This window comes from Lepisosteus oculatus, chromosome 14 (assembly GCF_040954835.1).
Source record: "Lepisosteus oculatus isolate fLepOcu1 chromosome 14, fLepOcu1.hap2, whole genome shotgun sequence".
Lineage (NCBI taxonomy): Eukaryota > Metazoa > Chordata > Actinopteri > Semionotiformes > Lepisosteidae > Lepisosteus > Lepisosteus oculatus.
The window spans coordinates 10,838,519-10,859,277 of record NC_090709.1 but is presented as its reverse complement, the minus strand read 5'-3'; the positions used below and the strand labels follow the sequence as shown (position 1 = coordinate 10,859,277).

The following is a 20,759-nucleotide window of genomic DNA, read 5'->3' as shown; positions in this document are numbered from 1 at the left end:
GCTTCTGACACCAATGTAGCGTTTGCAGGTTCTTTTCAGAACAAGGACAAGTGGAGACGCAATTAACAAACAAGCATTAGCTTTATTCATTTACAACCACACCAAACCAAACACAGGATCTACACACATGAGGAGACTGACGGAACACGTACACATATTTAGGGTGGTAATTACCTAACAACACACTATACTTTTACAGGACTACACAGGGCACTAGAACTACTAGGACATTATTTACACAGGTAGGGTCAGCCGCTGGTCATCGTGCTGACCCTCAGACTCTCCACGGCTACCACTCCCAGCATCCCCAGCGGTTTCTACGAGCGCCTAGGGGCGCTTCCTCCTCACCACCAGGCGAGGGCGTTACAATATCATACAAATTGTGCTTTTCTTTTTAAAGCAAATTTTATGCTTTAAATTAAATAAATTTTATTTATTATGAATGTGCCTGAAATTTATCAGTACTTTAGAGGGTTCTACCATTTTAGACGTTATGCTGTTCCTGTCTGATTTATCAAATGTGTCACTTAAATCTCCAGTCATTTCTATATCAGTCTGAAGGCCTTGAAGTAAGGATTGCAATTCATCCAAAAATGCCAAGTTTTCCACTGGTGATACATACAAGGAAATGAATGTACATTTTCCCCCAAAATCAAAAAAATTAAAATCAAATACCTCCCTCATCTGCAGGTGGAGAGAATAATGTCAGAATAAATACAGGTTTAAAAGTCAGGAGCATTGATAGTCCTATTTTAAAATGACACTAAAATGCTCACAATATATTGGAAAAAAGCTCTGTAAAATGCAAAAATAATAAAAAATCCACTTACAGTATGCTAAAAATGGCAAGAATACTTAAAACAGGTGTGTAAAATTAAAATAAATAAAACAAATTAAAAATACATTCTAAATGGGTTTAAAATTCAGGAATGTGATTGGTCAGATGCTTACGATAAGTGCTGTTGGTGTTTCGTGTGATTTACCGAATTGAAAAAAAAATTCAATTTATAAACGGCAAGATCTCGTATGAAAAAAAAGTTCTTAAGTATCTTTGTTGTAACAGCTGCGCCAGAACTATTCAGATACATCAGAAAAGTACCTGAACTTGACTGGTTTATATTCAGTTATGTGCATTGGGAACGAAAGGGAGACTTAGATGGATTTTATTAGGTTTTAGGAATCAGAAAATTTATTTTTACACGTTTATGCCTACAAGCAGAAATAACTTCCTGCTTTCAGTGCCGTTTTTGTTTTTGCTTGAAACCTCGAACAGAGAAACCCAGTACTGACTCACAGAAACACCCCGGAGTTTCTGTGTTTCTGGGATTTAAGAGGGATGTATGCACCGGTGTTAGGAGTCTGGAAGGAGGAGACGCGCATTCCGCACGGGGAGCGTAGAGCAATGAGCCGCACCTGCAGCTCGCCGAGTCTTGTCCTATATAACCGCAGAGGCCGGACACACACAGCCTCTCCAGCCAGTGTTGGAGTTTCATGATTTCAATGATTTTTCTTTTGAGCAGAAGCTGGGTTTCTTCCTCTAATTAAAGTTATTGGAGTTGTGGTTACTGTGCTAGACTGTTGGGAATAGGGCTTTTATTTATTTTTTTCTGCTAAACAGTCTGCTGTATACGTGAAATAAAGATGAGTGCTTTCTTGATACTTCACAAGAGTATACATACCTCACGAGCTGTATTAAAAAAAAATGAACTGAAAGAAAAGCAATAGGGCTGGAGTTTATAGACTGTGATGCAAATATAAGAGTAGGAAAGGTGGGGACTAGTTCAGGAGCACAACCGCCCCTCCCCTGCCCATTCTCCCAGTAGGGTCTGTTGTAACCTAGTGTGAAATTCAGCTCCTTGCAGTTCAGCTTTTGATCACTCAGCTGAGAAGCCCTGAGAATATGGGGCAAATACAGGAGATACCAACCAACCAACCAACCAACCAGCCTGGAGGGAGAGTTTTTATTCCCAAGGGCTGACTTGTTTTACAACAAACAAACAAAAACCTCTGTTCTGCTGCTCCAGACTTGTTCCACTGGTTTATCTTGTCTCTTGTTCAGCCAGAATGTGACAAATTGTGATCCCTTAATGGAGGAAACTTTAGCTTTTGTAGGTTATTATACCACTTGACAGTGTTACAGGTGTTGGCGGGGGGGAACCCCAGTGATCTCACAGTCTTACTAGACAATGGCCAGTCTGCACAAACCTCCAGTCAGCACAGCCCTGATCCCTGTAGTGTCACCCAGGTCTTCACTGTGGGACAATGATTATTCAGGAAAACCTGAGGAATGTATTCCAAAGCAGTCAATGGAAGTATGTAATTAAAAAAGTCAAGTCTTGATAAGTAGAGTATATTATCTATTTACTATACTTTTACATCGTGACAAACAAATTTCAAATCCACCACGAACACATGCAGCATATTAAAGATGGGTCTCTGCAGTGCACAGGAATCTCAGTTCACTTATAAAAACTTTAGCTAATAAACTGCCTGAAATGTCTTTTTTTTTACTGCTTGTTCTTTAAGGTACTAACTCATTGACATTATGTAAATCAAAATAAGACTATTCACAAAGAAAATGTTATCTAAAAATAAAAGATATATGAAAAATTAATCACAAATGTATCATGCCAAATAATCTCTAGTAATCAAGAGCAATTAAGAAAAGAAAACAAAACCATCTTTTGAGAATGACGGATAGAAATGTAAACACACACACTTACATAGTCTTCAAACAATCCCTCCTCTCTCTTTTTTGCCCAGACTGAAAGTCTTGGAGCAGGCTCACCATCTCCCCTTGACATTCTGTCTTGGACGCATGTCTTACACCTGTTACTTATTGAGAGGTGACTCTAGGTTGAGCTCCCAGCTCTTCACAGCATTCTTCTTCCTCTGATGAGGCCACCATGTCCCAAGGCTCATCTGCTTTGAGCTGTTGCAGTGCCTTTCCTTGTGAATGAAGGTCTGCCCGTTTTCTCCAGGGATGCACTGTCTTGCGGCTATCCATCCCACGTTTTTTGCTGCCATCTCTACCTCAGGGCTGGTAATGAATGGCAGGTGGCATCTACAAAATAAACAAGCAAGCATCTGTGATTGTTTCCAACCCACAGAAATTGAAGTAATATATTATTCTGCTTACTTCTCATGCAGTCTTCTCAAGTCGTTGGAAGGACTGTGAATTGGCCCTCCCGCAGATGAACTGAAAAACTTCTCCGTCTCCTTACACAGCTGCTGACCTGGGCATTACAGCGCAGTTTAGTGAAGTAAAGATGAAACATCTGATAAAACACAAATAAAATGCAATTAAGGCGCATTCCAGATTTTCTTAAATACTGTTCATGATGGAAGCTATGGAGGTGGAGGTCTTTTGCTCTGTATTGACATGGATTTTAATGGGCTTCTATGAAATTGGCTGTGGTGTGAGTGAGTCCTGTGATGGACTGGTGTCACATTATGGGTGATACAGTGCTTTGCACCCACTGCTTGCCAGGATTGTTCCAGTTCCACCACAACCCTGAATCGAGTGGAGGGGTATATTAATGTACCCATCAACTTGCATGTTCCTCTTCTTCACTCAATGCAAAGGAAGCCAGCTGCTGTTTGAGGTTTTGTGCTCTTTAACAGCAATTATGACCATTTTTGTGCCCACTTGTTGAAACGACACTTTCTTTACATTCATTCCTAGACCTGTAATAGCGAGAAAATAAAAATGAATACACCAAACTGTAAAAATCCCATATATGTAATTTATTACTTTTGTTGTATGAAAGTATCCTTACTGTCATGTTCTTTACCACCCCTGGGTGCTGCAGGTGCTTCAGCTGGAGAAAGGCCTGCAGGTAATACAGTACAAGAAGCTGCTCAGGCAAGGTGATGTCTTGCCCAGTCTGTGCAACACATCTCTCTTTGCAACCATCAACACCTTCCAGCAATCTTTCGTACTTGGTTCTGGACTCTGCAACTGTCTATATCTGTGGGAGAGATTAATGCTCATAAACTTTTTTTTGTATTCAAATTAAAAGTACAACTGAAAGAAGTATTAAAATGAAAATGACCTATTTCTAGTAATCTCTTAGCAACATTCTTACTGTTTTTCTTCTGAATATCCTTTCCTTTTTCTTTCTTTCTGTCTCCATCCAGTTGGGGTTGCTTTCCAGTCCCGTGGTTTCTGATGTACCTGTGTTGTGCCAGTCGGGTTCAGATGGAGTTACCCGTTTCCCCCATATAGTCACCCTGCACTTTTTGCACTGGATGCTGTTGCAACTTGCAAAACTTAAATTTCTTTAGTTTTGTTGTTTTGGATCATTGTTTTCTGTTTATGAAATGTTCAGCTCTTGGTGTATATGATCTGTTTTGTACAGGTTTTAGCTTGCTTTGGACTAAATAAAGCTGAAGTTTTTTGGTATTTTTTGTATGCAGATATGATTTTGTGCTCCCTTTTGTGTTTTCTAATATCATGGTGATTGTAGACTTCAGTTTTTGGTTGGTATTTATGCTGAGTTGTGAATATGATGTGATGAGGGGGATTTTTCTGTCATCTGGAGTTTTTCTGTTTAGAAATATTTGGGCCACATTTTTGAGGAAACTTTGTGTGTATCCGCTCGGGTGTAGAGCTTGGAAGAGTGTGTATTTGGCTTCCTCAAAGTCTTGTTGTTGTGTACAGATTTTGTGGAAGTGTAGGAGTTGTGATTTTACCAGTCCTTTGAAAGTATGCTTTGGGTGGAAGCTATCCTTGTGCAGTAAGCCATGTGTGTCTGTATCTTTTAAAAATACTTTGTAAAAAAAATAAAATATAAAATAATATATATATATTATAAAACATTATATAAAAATCCTGTTTGTCTGTTGTTGAAGGAGAAACCCTTGTGTGGTGGTGTCTAGGAAGCCTATCTGGCTGTCATGCTTGGTGTATTTGAATTTAATGGACCTGTTGTGTGTTGTGGGCGTTAATGATTTCTTGAAAAGTGCAATTTGTGATCTTGATATGTGCTGCCTATATGGTTATTGGCAGCACTCTTGCACAGTGGTGCAGAGGTCAGTATTACTGCCTCAGCCTTGGGGCCCTGGGTTCAATTTGAGGCATCAGCTGAAGACTGATCACAGATGCTTGGGACTCTCGTATATATGCTGTGGCTCTTCATTTGAAGAAGATTTTATCTGGAATTTTGTGTCTGTTTAGAGGAGTCTTAGGAAGCTGTCTGAATTCTTAGTACTTAGTTTTGTTCTCCCTGTGTTCAAGTGGGTTTCATCTGGGAGCTCCAGTTTCCTCCCACAGTCCAAAAACATACTGGTAGATTAGTTGGCTTCAGGTAAATCTGGACCTCGAGTTAGTGTGTTTGTCGTTGCCCTGTGATGGACTGGTGTCCTTTCCTGGGTGCATCCTGCCATGCGTCTACTGCTTGCAAAGTTTTAAACTGAAATTACAATCTTACTATTTTTACAGTTTTAAATTAACATATACAAATGTATATTGAAGTAGTTTGATTCAGGTGGGGAGCTGCATCAGCATGTGTAATCTGAAATGGAACAAGTAATAATAGGTTTATTCCATGCTAAAAAGAGAAGATAGAAAATACAACTTTTTTTCAGGTGCGAGAAAGACGAGGAAGAAAGCAAAGACTAAACAGCACAGAAGAACAAAAGCTGGGAGAGGGAAGGAGGCAGGAGGGGCAGAGATGCCACTCAGGAAGTGTAAAGTGGAGAGGGTGAAGAAAGGTGTGAAGTCGAAACCTGCAAGAGGTTAGTGTAGATTACATGAAAATAAGTCGGTCATTGAGAGAAGGGTGAACCTAGTTTTACGATGAGTTTAGTTTCTGTTGTCTTTCTGCTATGGAGTTGAGAAACCATTCTTTGAGAACAGAGACCGAGAGCTTAGTGTGATCATGGCCATTTGAGGTGAAATGAGAAACTACAGACTTGGAAATATCTTAGGGCTGTGAAGGTTAAAGATGTTCTCTGAAGCATTCTCCTAGTCTCCTTCTGGAGAACAATCAAAGTCAGAAGTGTGGAACAAACAACAAAACACACAGACCACACACTGGGACGTAACATGTACGCTCCTTCACCTCCTCTCACCACTGTGCTCTTGTGTCAAACAGGTCGTACAAAGACCGCCATTAAAACAGCTATACCATCAGATTTATTCTCATTGGACCTACTCCAGATTGATAGGCACAATGTCCACAGTTCCTCCATATCCTTATAGCTGTTTTTAAAAGGTTAACCCACATTTCTGTAACAACACAATATCATTTATATAATTTACCTTACTCACAAATGATAGTATAGTCCTTGCCCTTAACTTGGAGCGAATGCTTCTCACTTTTATGGACACGATATTAAGAGCCATACTTATAGTAGGACCAGGGTAGACAAAGCTCTGGCTATTATCATTCAGTCGGTGACACCTGCTATACAGGCCTCCCCCCACCATTTGCTTTCTTGTCTCCTCCTCCACCACCCCCACACTCCATAGGATGGTTCTCCACCTGCCCTTCTTGAGTCTCTGGTTCTAAAGCTTGGTCAGTAGGATCACATATCTGAGATATCTAAACCCCTGGGAGAACCTACCTGAGGACTCTGAAAATTCTTCCCTCACTTTTCCACTCAGAGTTAAATCATTTTCTAAATCCAATGTCTCAGCAGACCTTTAGACTGCACCCTCTGTTCTGTACATTCCATTTGAGTGCTTTCAGTCTCCACAGGTGGCAGGCGATTTGGAGAGATGCTACCAATCAATTCAGATTCCACCTCACTTTTTGCAACATTATCATTCTCTTCTACCCCACCCTTATCCCCTTCACTCCATTCTGAACCCTCACTCTCCTTTTCACTAATTTCTTAAACCTCAACCACATCCAGTTCCTGATCCAGAACCACTGCTCCAGCCTAAATACCTCTTCAAACTCTTCCTGTTTTTGCATCGGTCTTCCCAGTTTTGTTCTATTTGCAAAGAAATTTGGACAGTCTTTAAACACATGACCTTCACACTCACATAGATTGCATTTCCTCACACTTGTACATTCAGTATATGCATGTCCAATTTCCTTGCACTTACCACACACTACATTTGTGCAGGCATCCACAAAGAGACCCAGCTCCCCACAACTCCTGCACAGTTTTGTCTGTGCTTGGTAGAACACAAAACCTCTATTTTCCACCTAATCCAATCAAAGAAGGAAAGCATTTAAAACTGCCATAGTTTACTCTCCATGCACAGTTCCAGATGCCATCATCATCCCAGACTTTCTGAGGTTCACCTTTCACTAAACAATACTTAGTCAACCATGTCACAATATCTTCCTTCATCAACATCTCATTAAACATGCAAACAATCACAGTCCTATTAGAAAGATCCATCAGCTTCTGCCATTCAAACATTCCAATCAGACCCACATCTTTTTTCTCCTCTACTTTTATCCAAAACTCTTCCAGTAACTTAACCAACTTGAAACCAATGTCAAAACCAATTCCCTTCTGCAAAGTGATTAAACAGTTAACATCCAACGCCTTAATCCCTAACACCTTCCTTGAAAAGTCCAACCGTGAAATATCACCCGAGTGAGCCGAGCCCTCACCACTCTTGCTGTATAACAGCATTACAAATGTATCAAACTCAAATGTATCTCAACTTCTGGGTTTAACCCTTCACATCTCCAACACTGGGTAGAGACTCTGTGTATCTGGACTCAGCGGTTAAATAGGACAGGACTCAGGGCGCAGCAGGTGCGACTCATTGCTCTGCACTGCCCGTGCGGAATGTGCGTCTCCTCCTTCCACACGCCACCGCCTCCATACTCCCCAGCGGCAATAACATTTACTACATTTATTCTTCCCTCTTAACCCAGAAAACAGATGCGGGCTGGAGGGGCTTAAATACTGCACCCTGCCCCACGGTAGGGCGTCTGATGTTGAGTTTAACACGTGCAGCGGCGCTTGTAATTATCGCCCTGCTGCTGGTACTGATTAGTTCTCTTAGGGGGTGGTCTGAGCGGGTTGGTGGTCGTGACAGCGAGCACATCTGGGTCCAGACTTCCGAAAACTCCTAAAAGTGAATTTCTAGATTCCTGAAAGCCATGTTAAAGTCCCCCATCTGTTCGTTTCAAATGCATCAATTAGAAGAGTTCGGGTATGTTTCTGATGTACTTGAATAGTTTGGCATTGTATCTTGTTAAATATGTTACAAGTAAAGTTTAGCAACTTCATATTCAAGCGAGGTTTTGCGTGGATGCAAAAACATTATATGATATCTATAACACACGTGAAGAGTGAATCTGAATTAATCAGAATACCTCACTGCACCAGAATTGTTATTTACGTATTTTTAAAATACATCTTGTGCATCTGAAGACAGAATAAAACCCGGAACAGTAAAAGAACGACAGACCCTTAAACTGTCTGGTGATATTGCTGCACAAGATCACAATAAAACACGTTATTGTAAAAAAGTTAAAATTCGTGAATTAGTTTTTTAATATTAAAAAAAACATTTACTATGTATGCATTTAACTTACTTTTATAAAAAACATTACAGTACGGTTGATGAAAATTGTTGGTCAGCACTCTTGTATGAACTATACTCTACCAGCCTTTTAAGTCATGTGTCAGAAATATAAAATATATTTCTTTATTAAAATTTGCTCAAGCGCTACGAAAAAGAAAAAACTGTGTTTATAGTCCCATATTATCTCGGGTTTTTTTTCTATGGGCTCTTACGGTTAGGATTCCTGATTTCCTAATAACATAGAAATGTGTCTCTTACCTTTTGGTGTCCAAATGATCAGTTTAGTGTAGAAAAGAGCACTGTAAAACCCCGTCAGGCGTGCAAAACGTATAATAAAAGAGATCGCTTTGTTTCTGGTGTTTTAAGAAAAGGTGATAACCGCTACACTGCGCGACATGGGAAGGGGTGAATTGCAAGGAGTGTTGACCTTCGAAAAAGGACTCGTCTCTGGAATATATTTCCACATTTTGAAGAGATTTTCTCCATTTCTGTAGTCTGACTCCCTCTATTGCTAGAGAGCTGTAGAATCTGGAATCACCTATCCAGCTCTGGGAACAGTGGGTAGCTGAGTGACTTTCTCATGAGCATGGTATATGAATCCATCAGATTAAAGACACTGAGCATTTGAATAAAATTAACGATAGTCTGTCCCAGCTCGCCGCGATGGTATAGTGGTCAGTACTTTGTGCTGGGACCGCAATACCCGCGCTTTGAATCCGGGTGACAGCAGCCCAAGACAAGAGAGTTTCCTTCGTCTATGTCACTTCAGTGAAGGGAAGAGGGGACATATGTGTACAGCAAATGGTCATCGAATTGATGTGTTGCCCCATACAAGCAATGTGAAGAAAACACTGCTTTATAGAAGAGCACAGTCTGAGCTTATTGTTGGTAAACTGGAGACCAGACCAACCTCTTCTCTGAATAGAAGAAAAGGACAGGAGCCACAGTATTTAATATAAATAAGAGATTTCAACTTTCTGTGGCGCAACTAGTACCAAACACTTGATCTGGGGGTTGTGAATTTGAGCTCCACGCTGGTAAGAAACCCTATAGGTAATGATAAATTTACATTTTTTTCTAATAAAAAGTACTATTATAAAACTTTTCCCAATACCAGTTTTACTGTGAGTTTGCAGGTGACATGTTCTTTATAAAAATAATCTTTCGTATGGGATCAATAACCGCGCCAGAACAAATATCAGAAAGAAATGGCCAGTCACTAAGGAAATAAAGTGAAGTAGAGACATAATCAGAAAACCTACATATAGGAAATGTTAGTCACTTTGTATATGCTTTAGCGTTTTCTTTTATATACCGAAAAAAAGTTCAAGGCATTCTAGTCGCTGTACTCCTCGTAGATAAGACGAAATCACAATACAGTACAGGACACGCAGTGAGGAGCTCATGCAACGAATACATGACAAGAGTAAAGGCACACTGCACATCTGCGGAACATCACATCCTAGTTTATTGACAGTGGCACTGGAAGACTGGAAGCTAGCAAGTCTCAGATCACTTTTTTATTAAAGGTTCAAGAAAACCTGAATACCTTTGCAAAAGACATTTCAGAATCCCAGTCACATCCAGTACGATTGCTGGATCTTAGAATTCAGCTGAGCTATAGCACAGATCTGCAGTCCACGATTAGAATACTTTAGGTGCATCGTGTAAGACCGCCCAGAGCATTTCTAAAACAGGATATACATTTTCGTTTTGAAATGAGATATAGGTAGAGTGAAATGGTCTGAGTCCTAAGTTTGAACAGTTCACAATAGACGAAAAGAGGTAATTACAGACTCTTTCGAAATGTAAGAACATTAAAGCTGTGTGGACCTTGTCTTTATTTACCTATTTTAATTGTTTTTTAGAAAGTGTAACTATTATTTTATGTGTCCCTGACGATTCAACTGAATCTTGTTTATATTGAATCTATTTTGTTGTACAAATAAAAAGTAAAACACAAAAACGTTCCATGTGTGTGCTTCCGTAAAAATAAAATGACATCAAGGGCACTATACGTAGAGGTGCTACGTAGTAAAAATAAAATCTCTACGCGGGCGCTATACGTAGAGGTGTGAAGCCTGCTCCACAGAAGAACTAAATCAAGAGGTGTTAAAGAAGTCGAGATCTCGCCATGAGAGGGGAAGCATCTCAGAAAAATCAGGTGCAGTCGGTTCCACGCCTTTTACTAGAGCGCTCGGCCGGGTTATCCTTGAGAGCAGCTTTTCAGCACTTGTAGTCCGACTTTGTGACGCGTGGAAGCAACTGCACCTCCTTTTTCTGAGATGCTTCCTCTCACTTGGTGAAATATTCACTTCTTTGGCCCTCTGAATATAGTTCTTCTGTTAAGCAGGCTTCAGACTCTGTGTATATATATAGCGTCCGCGTAGAGATTTTATTTTTACAGGAAGACGCATTCCGAAATGTAACTCTCCAGTTTAAGAAAAGCTTGAATGCCATATTTTATACAACGCAAACAGTATTCTAATTGCAGACTGCAGATCTGTGCAGCAATCGTACTCGATTTAACTGTGATTCTGAAATACTTCTAGTAAAGATATTCAGGTTTCCTTGAACCTTTAATTAAAAAAGACTTCGCTTCCAATCTCCGATGTCGCTGTAAACTCGGACGTGATGTTCCGCAGATGTGCAGTGTGCTTTTCTCTCCTCACTGCGTGTTCTGTACTCTACTGTGATTTCATTTAGATTATCTACGTGGAGTGCAGTGACAAGATCGCCTTGAACATTTTTGGTTTGTGAAAGGAAAAACTAAAGAAAATACAAGTGATGAACATTTAAAATAACCACAGTACAGCTAGAAGAAGAAAGATAAAAGATGATTTATAATGACATTCACAACATATTTAATTAAAGCACAAATGCCTGAACAGGGACTTGAACCCTGGACTCTCAGATTGAAAGTCTGAGGCCCTACCGACTGAGCTATCTGGGCTCCAGAAGATAGTCGACACTATCGGGATCCTCACAAGTCACATGTCTCTTCTTGTGCCGAAGCGCAGTCATACAGTACCTGACCCGTCTGGAATGTCTACCGACAGACTTTATCCAGAAGCGACGGCACCACTCCCAGTAGAATGAGAGAGAAATACAGTACGACATGAGGAGTAAAGGGGCTCCCACAATTCATCTTTCCTCACATTACACATTTTTTCACTAACATTTTGACCTTTTCACAATCAGATTTTTTCACATTTAATAAGATCTTTTAATCAACAACATTTAAGAAAGAAAACAAATGGAACATTTTTTGGAACAATAAACAACAAAAAACTTTCAATGCCTTGGTTGTATACGTGTGCACACCCTTTATAAAGGGGGTTGCAACTGTGCTGAAATTTAACCAGTCACATTCCAGATCATGTACAAAGGTTATTTGCCTTTGCCAGACATCAATTGTATTGATTCTGATTAGTTCTCATTTATATCAGCTGATCTCATATAACCAACCGATCTGGGAGAACAAACGTTCAAACTGCACAGCGGAACATGAAAAGAAATCCGACTGCTGGTTGTCAGCAAAGAATGTTGTTACAAATTATCCACCGAGCTGTTTTATGTATCCGGCCACCTCTTTCCTTCCTACTTTGCAGTGAGCACAATTCTTTCCGTTTCTTCTCTTGTATGTTCTTTTCTATTGTACTGTCCCTTTCCCCCATGTGGAGATGGATTCACAACCGAAACCCTGTTTTCACCCTGTGTTTCTGCAGGGTCAGTCTGTATGAGGAGTGGGTGTTCCACAGCTCCAGTGGTGCAATTGGTCAGCGTGTGGTACTTATACGGCAGTACACAGCAGAGCTATGCCGAGGTTGTGAGTTCAAACCTCACCTGGAGCAGTATGGCCTGTGTCTTTAGCTACTGAAAGCAACTGACGAGTTTAGGTGCTGGAGATGAGGTTTAAATTAATTTGAAAGAAACAAGTAAAGGTTTATTCTATATCACACCCAAAGAAGGCTCCACTGCTGAAACATTGTTTCCTGCTCGTTTCAGCATGGAATAAGTAGTTGCAAGAAAATCAGCCGCCTGAATAGGGACCCTGAGATGAAAAGTTCGATATTCTACTGACTGGGCTATTCCCATCTACTCAGTTTCTTTCTGAAACACCGTTTTTCCAGAAATACTTACAATTTGTGAAATTTGAAATACAATCTTGCTTAAAAATGTAGATTATTTTTTCCCAAAAACCGTAAATGGAGAAAACTGACCCGTTTGAGTCTCTGTGGTACAATCGCTTAGTGTGGTCAGGTTGGGACTAAAATGATAGTAAGTTGCTGGTTCAAGCACAACCTGGCATGCCTTTCTCACTGATCCAACATGAACATCATCTAGGGAAGAAGTGGCATGTAATGTTTAATACATTATTGACTTTATTGATAATTGGAGGGAATGCAAATGCTTCGCATGTATCGAATTACAGCACGTAACAACTGAGTACCTGAGTCGATATCACTGGGCATTTCCAATAATGACCAACATCAGCAACTTCCAGGAAAATAAGATTCACACACTGAGTTTTATCTTGGAATGGAGGGCGGAAGAATTAATTTATACTCCCGTTGCATCTTGAGCTAAACTATTTTAAAAATATGACGTAGATTTGTTCAAGACACTTGTAATCACTTGTAGAGAGTTTTCATGAAGGCTTACGTCGGCTACCTCTCCACTGTTAATTGACAGGACATTTGAAGAAACTGTTCTCATACAACCAACATACTAATGACACATCCTAATAAACATGAAGGGAAATCCGTGTAGTGAATCACATAAAACTGTCACTACACATGATTGAGTCCACATGAGTGTGGCACCTTAGAGCACTCAGCCATCCTGATGAGCAGTGGAGGTTGGTGTGTTGAATGCACCTGATGCTTTATCGACTCAAAAGCACGGCAGATTGTACTAGAACAACAGGATTATTAACCACTACCGATAGTTCTTTTCTTCTTATTACAGAGATTTCTACATTGCAAGACAATTGACAACTTAGGTAAAGCAAAGTTATGATAAAACAAAACAGGCACAGAGAGGGCTCGAACCCTCAATCACCAGTTTATAAGGATAACATCAAGGATAACACGTTTTTAATATATAAAAAAATATATATGTTTGTGTACACATTGCAATGAGAAGAGGAATAAAAAAATGATTATTATTGTTGTTCAAATGAATTCTATTGAAACTGATTAAATCGCACGGAGGCAACAACAACAAATCCGTAATTCTTAACAAGGAGATATTTGGCAGCAGTGGGATTCCAACTTACGGCCCCGTAGAGACAGAGCTTTAATTCAGCTCCTTAGAGCACTTGGCCGGGTTACCCTTGAGAGCAGCTTTTTAGCACTTGTAGTCTGACTTTGTGGTGTTATGACACATGGAAGTGACTGCACCTCCTTTTTCTAAGATGCTTCCTCTCACTTGGTGAAATATTCACTTCTTTGGCCCTCTGAATATAGTTCTTCTGTGGAGCAGGCTTCAGACTCTGCTTATAGCACCCTTATAGTTATTTTATTTTTACAGGAAGACGCATTCTAAAACATATCTCCTGTTTTAGAAAAATTTTGAACGGCGTATTTCACACAACGTACAAACAGTATTCTAATTGCAGACTGCAGATCTGTGCATCATCGTACTACCAAAGGTATTCAGGTTTCCTTGAACCTTTAATAAAAACACGCCTTAGCTTCCAATTTCTGATGTCATTGTAAACTCGAACATGATGTTCAGCATATGTGCAGTGTTCCTTTCTTCTTGGCGTATTCATGAGCTCCTCACTGCGTGTACTTTTCTTGACTGTGATTTCATTTAGATTATCTACATGGAGTGCAGTAGAAAGATCACCTTGAACATTTTCGGTTTGTGAAAGGAAACGCTAAAGAAAATAAAAGAACATTTAAAATAACCACAGTACAGATTTATAATGACATTCACAATAGATTTAAAAAAGCACAACCTGCCAAACAGGGACTTGAGTCCTGGACGTTCAGATTAAAAGCCTGATGCGCTACCAATCAAGCTATCCAGGATCTGGAACAAAACACTGTGTTTTTTTCTTTTTTTCAGCATGGAATAAACATATTACTTGATCAGTTGTATTGATTCTGATTAGTTCAGTTGGGTAGCTGCGTCAGCATGCCTAGGCTGCAAAGGAACAAGTAATAGGTTTATTCCATGCTGAAAAAAAGAAGAAAGAGAACACAACGTTTCGGCCGTGGAGCCTTCTTCAGGTGTGAGAGAGACAGTGCAGTAGGCAAAGGTAAAGTAGCGGGAGAACAGAGGAGTGAGAGGCGGGAGCAGGGGACAGAAAGAGAGCCCAATCAAGAGGTGTGAAGTCAGAATGGGTGCAGAGAGGTGTGAAATGAAACTTCCAATGAATCGAGAAAATTAAAAATAACAGTAGTCTGTCGTTAAGAGAAGGGAGAATGTGTGATCCTAGCTGCAGAATAATTTTGGTTTCGGTGGTCTTTCTGATGTATGAGTTCGGAAAACCGTCTTTGAGAACACAGACGGAGAGATTAGAGTGGTCGTGGCCATCAGAGGTGAAATGAGAAACAACGGGCTTGGAGAGATCTTTAATTTTCACAGCCCTGACATGTTCTCTGAAGCGGTCTCCGAGTCTCCTTCCTGTTTCTCCAATGTAGATGGCTGGGCATTCACTGCAGGAGATACAGTAAATAAGGTTGCTGGAGGTACAAGATGCTGTCTGGGTGATCCGGAATTGTCCTGAGGGGCCTTGAATGAGTGTGGTGGTGGATGTGTACTTACAGGTGATACAGCGAGCTCTGTTGCAAGGGAAAGTGCCTGGTGTGGATGGTTGTTGGGGACGATCAAGGGAGCTGTGAACAAGGAGGTTACGCAGATTAGGTGGACGGCGATATGAGATGACAGGGCGATCAGAAAAGAGGGCCCCAACAGAGGGATCATCCTGTAGGATGGAAAAGTTGTGGTTAATGGTCCTGGGGATAGGAAGTGTGTTAGGGTGGTAAGGAAGCACCAAAGGAATGCGGTTGCTACGGCGGGAGTTCCTGATTGGGTTGATGGTCCAGGGGGTGTTTTTGGCTCGGGCAAGGGCCCTGTCAATCACACTGCTGGGGTATCCTCTGTTGATGAAAAAGGAGTACATTTCGAGGGCTTGGTTCTCGAAATCAATGTTGTTGCTGCATAATCGTCGTAGCCTAAGGAACTGTGAAAAAGGAAGAGAGTTTTTAGTGTGGTTGGGGTGAAATGAGCTGTACAGGAGGTAGCTGTATGAATCCATGGGTTTGTAATAAACTGAAGTGGACAGTCGGGGGTAGTTGATGGAGAAGTTGATGTCTAGAAACGGAAGAGTAGTGGAAGATATGTTATAACCGTATATTTAAGGGACGGGTGGAAGTTGGTGAAATGGTGCAGGAAGAATTCAAGCTGATCGTTGGAGCATGTGGTGGCACCGACGCAGTCATCAATATATCATTTGTAGAGGTCAGGGACATAGCTAGTGTAGGAAGCGAAGAAGCGTTCTTCTTCCCAGCCGCGAAAAATATTGGCATAGCTGGGTCCCATTCTGGTGCCCATGGCAACTCCACTGACCTGTTGGCAAAAAAGATTATTGAAAGAGAATGCGTTCAGTGTGAGAACCAATTCTGCAAGGCGTACCAGGGTGTGGGTGGGTGGATCAAGCACTGTGCGTTTGTCCAGCGTGTGCTTGAGGGCTGTAAGGCCGTCATTATGGGGAATGACGGTGTACAGAGATGTGATGTCCATGGTAAAAATGTAGCATTCAGTACCCTGAAATTGGAAATCATTAAAAAGTTGGAGCGTGTGGTTGGTGTCTTTGATGTATGAGGGAAGATATTCAACCAGCGGTCTCATGAGGCTGTCAAGAAAGGCTGAGATGTAAGTAGTTGGACAGTTACATGCTGATACTATGGGGCGTCCAGGGGTGTCCGGTTTGTGGATTTTGGGGAGGAGGTAAAATTGAGATACCTGTGGATGTTCCATGATGAGCCGGTTCGCCTCCTGGGGGAGCTCATTACTGCTGATAAGAAGAGGAATGGTGGATACCACTTCCTTTTGGTAGTCAGTGGTAGGGTCCTGTTGGAGAGGGAGGTAGGCAGAAGTGTCAGTTAGTTGTCTAGAGGCTTCAAAGATATATACATCCTTACGTCACACCACAACAGCGCCTCCTTTGTTCGCTGGTTTGATGACGATATCATCCCTGTTTTGGAGAGACTGGAGCGCCTGATTTTCTCCTTGGGTGAGGTTAGACCTATGTTTACTGGGTATAGAGAGTGCCTTGGGAGCTTGATTAGGGCATTGGTTGATGAAATAATCAACTGGTGGAAAACGGCCAGAGGGGGGAGTCCAACAGCTCTGTTTTGATTCTCATTAGTCCTATTTAATATCAGCTGACCTCATATAACCAACCAGTCGGGGAGAACGAACGTTCAAACTACAGAGCACAACATGAAAAGAAATCTGTCTGCTGATTCACTCCAAAGAATGTCGTTACAAATTATCCACCGGCTGTTTTTACATGTCCGACCACCTCTTTCCTTCTTATATTGCAGTGAAAACAGTTCTTTCAGTTTTGTCTCTTGTATTTTCCTTCGTTTTTTACTGTTCCTTTCCCCCTTGTGGAGATGGATCCACAACCCAAACCCTGTTTTCACCCTGTGTTTCTGCAGCGTCAGTATGTTTGAGGAGAGGTGGTTACAGAGCTCCAGCGGGACAATGGGTCAGCGCGCCGTACTTATACAGCAGTGCACAGCGGAGTCATGCCAAGGTTGTGAGCTTGAACCTCACCTGGAGCAGTGTGGCCTCTGTTTTTACCTACTGAAAGCAACTGAGTTTAGGTGGAGATCAGGTCTAAATTAACATGAAAGAAACAAGTAAAAGTTTATTCCGTATCACATGTTGTGTTTCCTTCTCATTTCAGCATGAAATAAACCTTTACTTGTTCCTTTGTAGCCCATGCACGTTGACGCAGCTACCTACTTAAATTACCATCAGCTGTGATTACTGACGGTTGTTCTACTTTAAGTAATCAACAAAGAACACAGTGTGCTTCACTAGACTCCGGTCACCACATGATTAAAAGCAAGCAAGTATCTTTTCAAATTGACGTCAACAAGGATTAGTGACCCCCAGTATTAGGCGTCCCCCTTGCTCAGGCGGTAGAGCATGTGATTCTTAATCTCAAGGTGGTGGGATCAAACCCCACATTGGGAGTTACAGGAACCTTTCTAATCCTCAGGTAAGGTTGAGTGGTCAACCCAATTTAGAGGAAAGAAAGCTAACCTCTTCTTATTGTCTGCGAGAGAAAGATTAAGCGTCTGGATTTGGAATCTTCAGGGAAAGAAAACAAATCCTGTAATTTGCTGGTGTCTTGGCCCCTCTAGTAGTGACCAGCAGTCTTTGATCACATAGTATATTTCTCACCGCTGCTTCACACCTTCAATCTTCTCAACCGTTTGCAGCAGGTATGTGGTGAGATAAGCCTCTTGCATTCTTTATTTCCACCTTCCCAAATATTCACTTGGATTGGCAGAGCCAATGTATGCACTTGTCAGTGTCAAGAGCAAAGAGTATGTCGATGGGCAGTCTGGGAGACCTGCTAAGCGAGATAAAAGGGAGAATATCCTGTCACTTCACACCTCGTGCAATTGTAAGCATAGATCAGTTTGTTGAGAGACTCTTTCCAGTTCGATTTCTGCTTTTCTGTTGTCAACATTTGCAGCAATGTCCAATTAAACCTTTCCACCTGCCCTTTCCCTTGTGGGTGGTAGAGTGTGGTTCTTGATCCTGCTGTGCGACTATATATCCTAAGCTGCATAAAGAGCTGGTTTTCAAATTCACCCCCTTGGTTGTGGTGAATTCGAGATGGAAGTCCAAACTTCATAGCAAAGTCATTGAAGAGACGGTCAGCGACAGTTTTTCCTGACTTAGAGATTGTAGCATAAGCCTGAGCAAACCTTGTAAAATGGTCAACAACTACAAGAATGTATTTGTATCCACCTTTGCATTTGTCTACATGGAAGAAGTCAACTGAAACAAGTTCAAATGGCTGTGTTGTTACAAAGCTCTTAAGTGGTGCTCTTGTCTCATGACTCGGCTTCTTCTGTTGAAGACAGCTGCAAGTTCTCAGCACATGGTGTTCAATATCTCTCTGCATATAAGGCCAGAAAAAGCAATCTCTTATCAGGTTTGCTGTTCAGTCAACACCTTGGTGCCCCATTTCATCAAGTAGCTCTTTCAGAACTATGCTCTTAAACTTCTCGGCCAACACCAAATGTGTTCTCTGAGTGTTTTGTCTACAAAGGATACCATCCTCATCCAATATCAGCTTATCCCATTCTCTGAAGAGGCACTTGGTTAAGAGACTTGCTGTCTGCAACTCTTGGAACAAAGGCTTTGATCCGAAACTGATGTAGTCAATAACCATATTTATGTTGCTGTCTTCTTTCTGAGCTTGCTGTATCTTTGATTTCGACAGTGGTGTAATGGATGTGTTCCCCAGAGTGAAATCTCCTGCTGCACACTGAACAGGTACTGTCATAGACCAAGGTATTTCTGAAGTCTGTTGTACTTCAATGGCTTGTACTGTTGCTCCCACAGAATTGGAAGATAACTTTTCTTTAAACTCTCTCATGGCTGTCTCTATGTCCACTGGCATCCTAGATAGGGAGTCAGCATCAACATTTTCTTTACCTGGGCGGTAGCAGATGGTGAAATGGAAGTCTGACAACCCAGTGGCGTTAAGCTTCGCAGATGACAAAACATAGGTCAAGGGGTTATTGTCACTGAAGACTGTAAAAGTTGGAGCATAGTAAAGATAATCCCTACATTTTTCAGTGATCGCCCATTTTAAGGCGAGAAACTCCAGTTTTCCACTGTGAAGATGATAATTCTTCTCTGAAGCAGTCAACGTTCTCAAGCCATAGCCTATCACTCGCAACTTACCATTTTGCTTTTGGTATAATACAGCTCCTAAACCTTGGTTAGAGGCGTCAGTGTGGAGAATGAATGGCTGAGAGAAATCAGGGAATCCCAATACAGGTGGCTGAACCAGACAATTTATTAACCTCTGTAGTACTTGTTGATGCCCCTCCGTCCAGGTGATGGGTTGATGGGAGGGCACACTGTCTCTGTTCTTGCATGTCTTCCTTCTGCGATCTCTACTGGGTTGACTTGTCTCACTGTCAGGTGTATGCTTCAACAGGTCATACAGAGAACTGGGAATACGAGAGAAATATTTAATATACTGCCAATAGTAGCTGAGTAGGCCCATAATCTTTCTTAACTTGCCAACTGTACCAGGTCTTTTCTCTTTCAGAGCGGTTACTGCTACCGTGTCTGCCGGGTCCATTCGGCTTCCCAGTGCAGATAAAATTTTTCCCAAATAGCGAACTTCTGCTTTAAACAACTCACACTTGTGGGGTTTGAGCTTCACTCCATGAGTCTGCAGCCGCCGAAGCACTTTTCTCAAAGTGTCAACATGCTCATCAAAGGTCTTTGTAAAGACAAGGATGTCATCTAGGTAAGGCACATACACTTTGTCTCGCAACCCTTCAAGGCATTCCTCCATGCAGCGTTGGAATGCTGCAGGTGCATTCATGCAAGCCCCAGGGAGTTATGAAAGCTGTCAGCGGCCTGCTGACATTGGCCATAAAACCCTGGTGGTTGGCCTTTCCTTGATCGAGCAATGAGAACCAGGCATTACCTCCCAGGCTGTCCATAATGTCCTGCACTCTTGGGCTCGGTTGACGGTCAGGCAGTGTCTTTCTATTTAGGTTCCAATAGTCAACGCATAGCCACAAGCTTCCATCTTTTTTTCTGACACACACTATTGGCGAGGTGTAAGGAGAAGTGGACTTCTCCATCCAACCCTGATCTAATAAATCATGCAAGTAATCTTTCATTTCTTGATACAATGGTTTTGGGACTGAGATGTAAGTGCGAGCAACAGGTTCACTGTCTTTTGAAGTTATGCTCAGCTGCAGGTTTGTGATACACCCAATATCATCATCTGTTTTCGAAAATGCATGGCACTCTTCTTGCAGCATCTGTTTGACTATTTGTTGCTGGTGTATGTCTAGGTGGCTCACATCAACAGTAGGGTCCCATGCATCATCAGTGTTGTTTTCTTCTCTACCTTCCCTGGTTTGAAGCTGTGCTACGCAGGCTGGCCTAGTGCCTTCTTGTGCAGTGACCAGGAACACAGACTTAACTGGCTGTACTGTCCCAAGAGTGGTTTTTCTTG

General features: G+C 41.5%; 1 protein-coding gene and 2 non-coding genes across 3 annotated transcripts in view; 2 read left to right on the top strand and 1 right to left on the bottom strand.

The window, feature by feature from the left end:
- The window catches only part of LOC138242797 (zinc finger protein 271-like), a 683,123-nt gene that overhangs the window by 520,419 nt on the left and 141,945 nt on the right, over positions 1 to 20,759 (top strand). The window lies entirely within an intron of this gene.
- On the bottom strand, positions 11,384 to 11,456 carry trnae-uuc (transfer RNA glutamic acid (anticodon UUC)). Its single transcript has one exon. It is a non-coding gene; the product is annotated as a tRNA-Glu (tRNA).
- trnai-uau (transfer RNA isoleucine (anticodon UAU)) lies at positions 12,264 to 12,357 on the top strand. Its single transcript has 2 exons — positions 12,264 to 12,301; positions 12,322 to 12,357. It is a non-coding gene; the product is annotated as a tRNA-Ile (tRNA).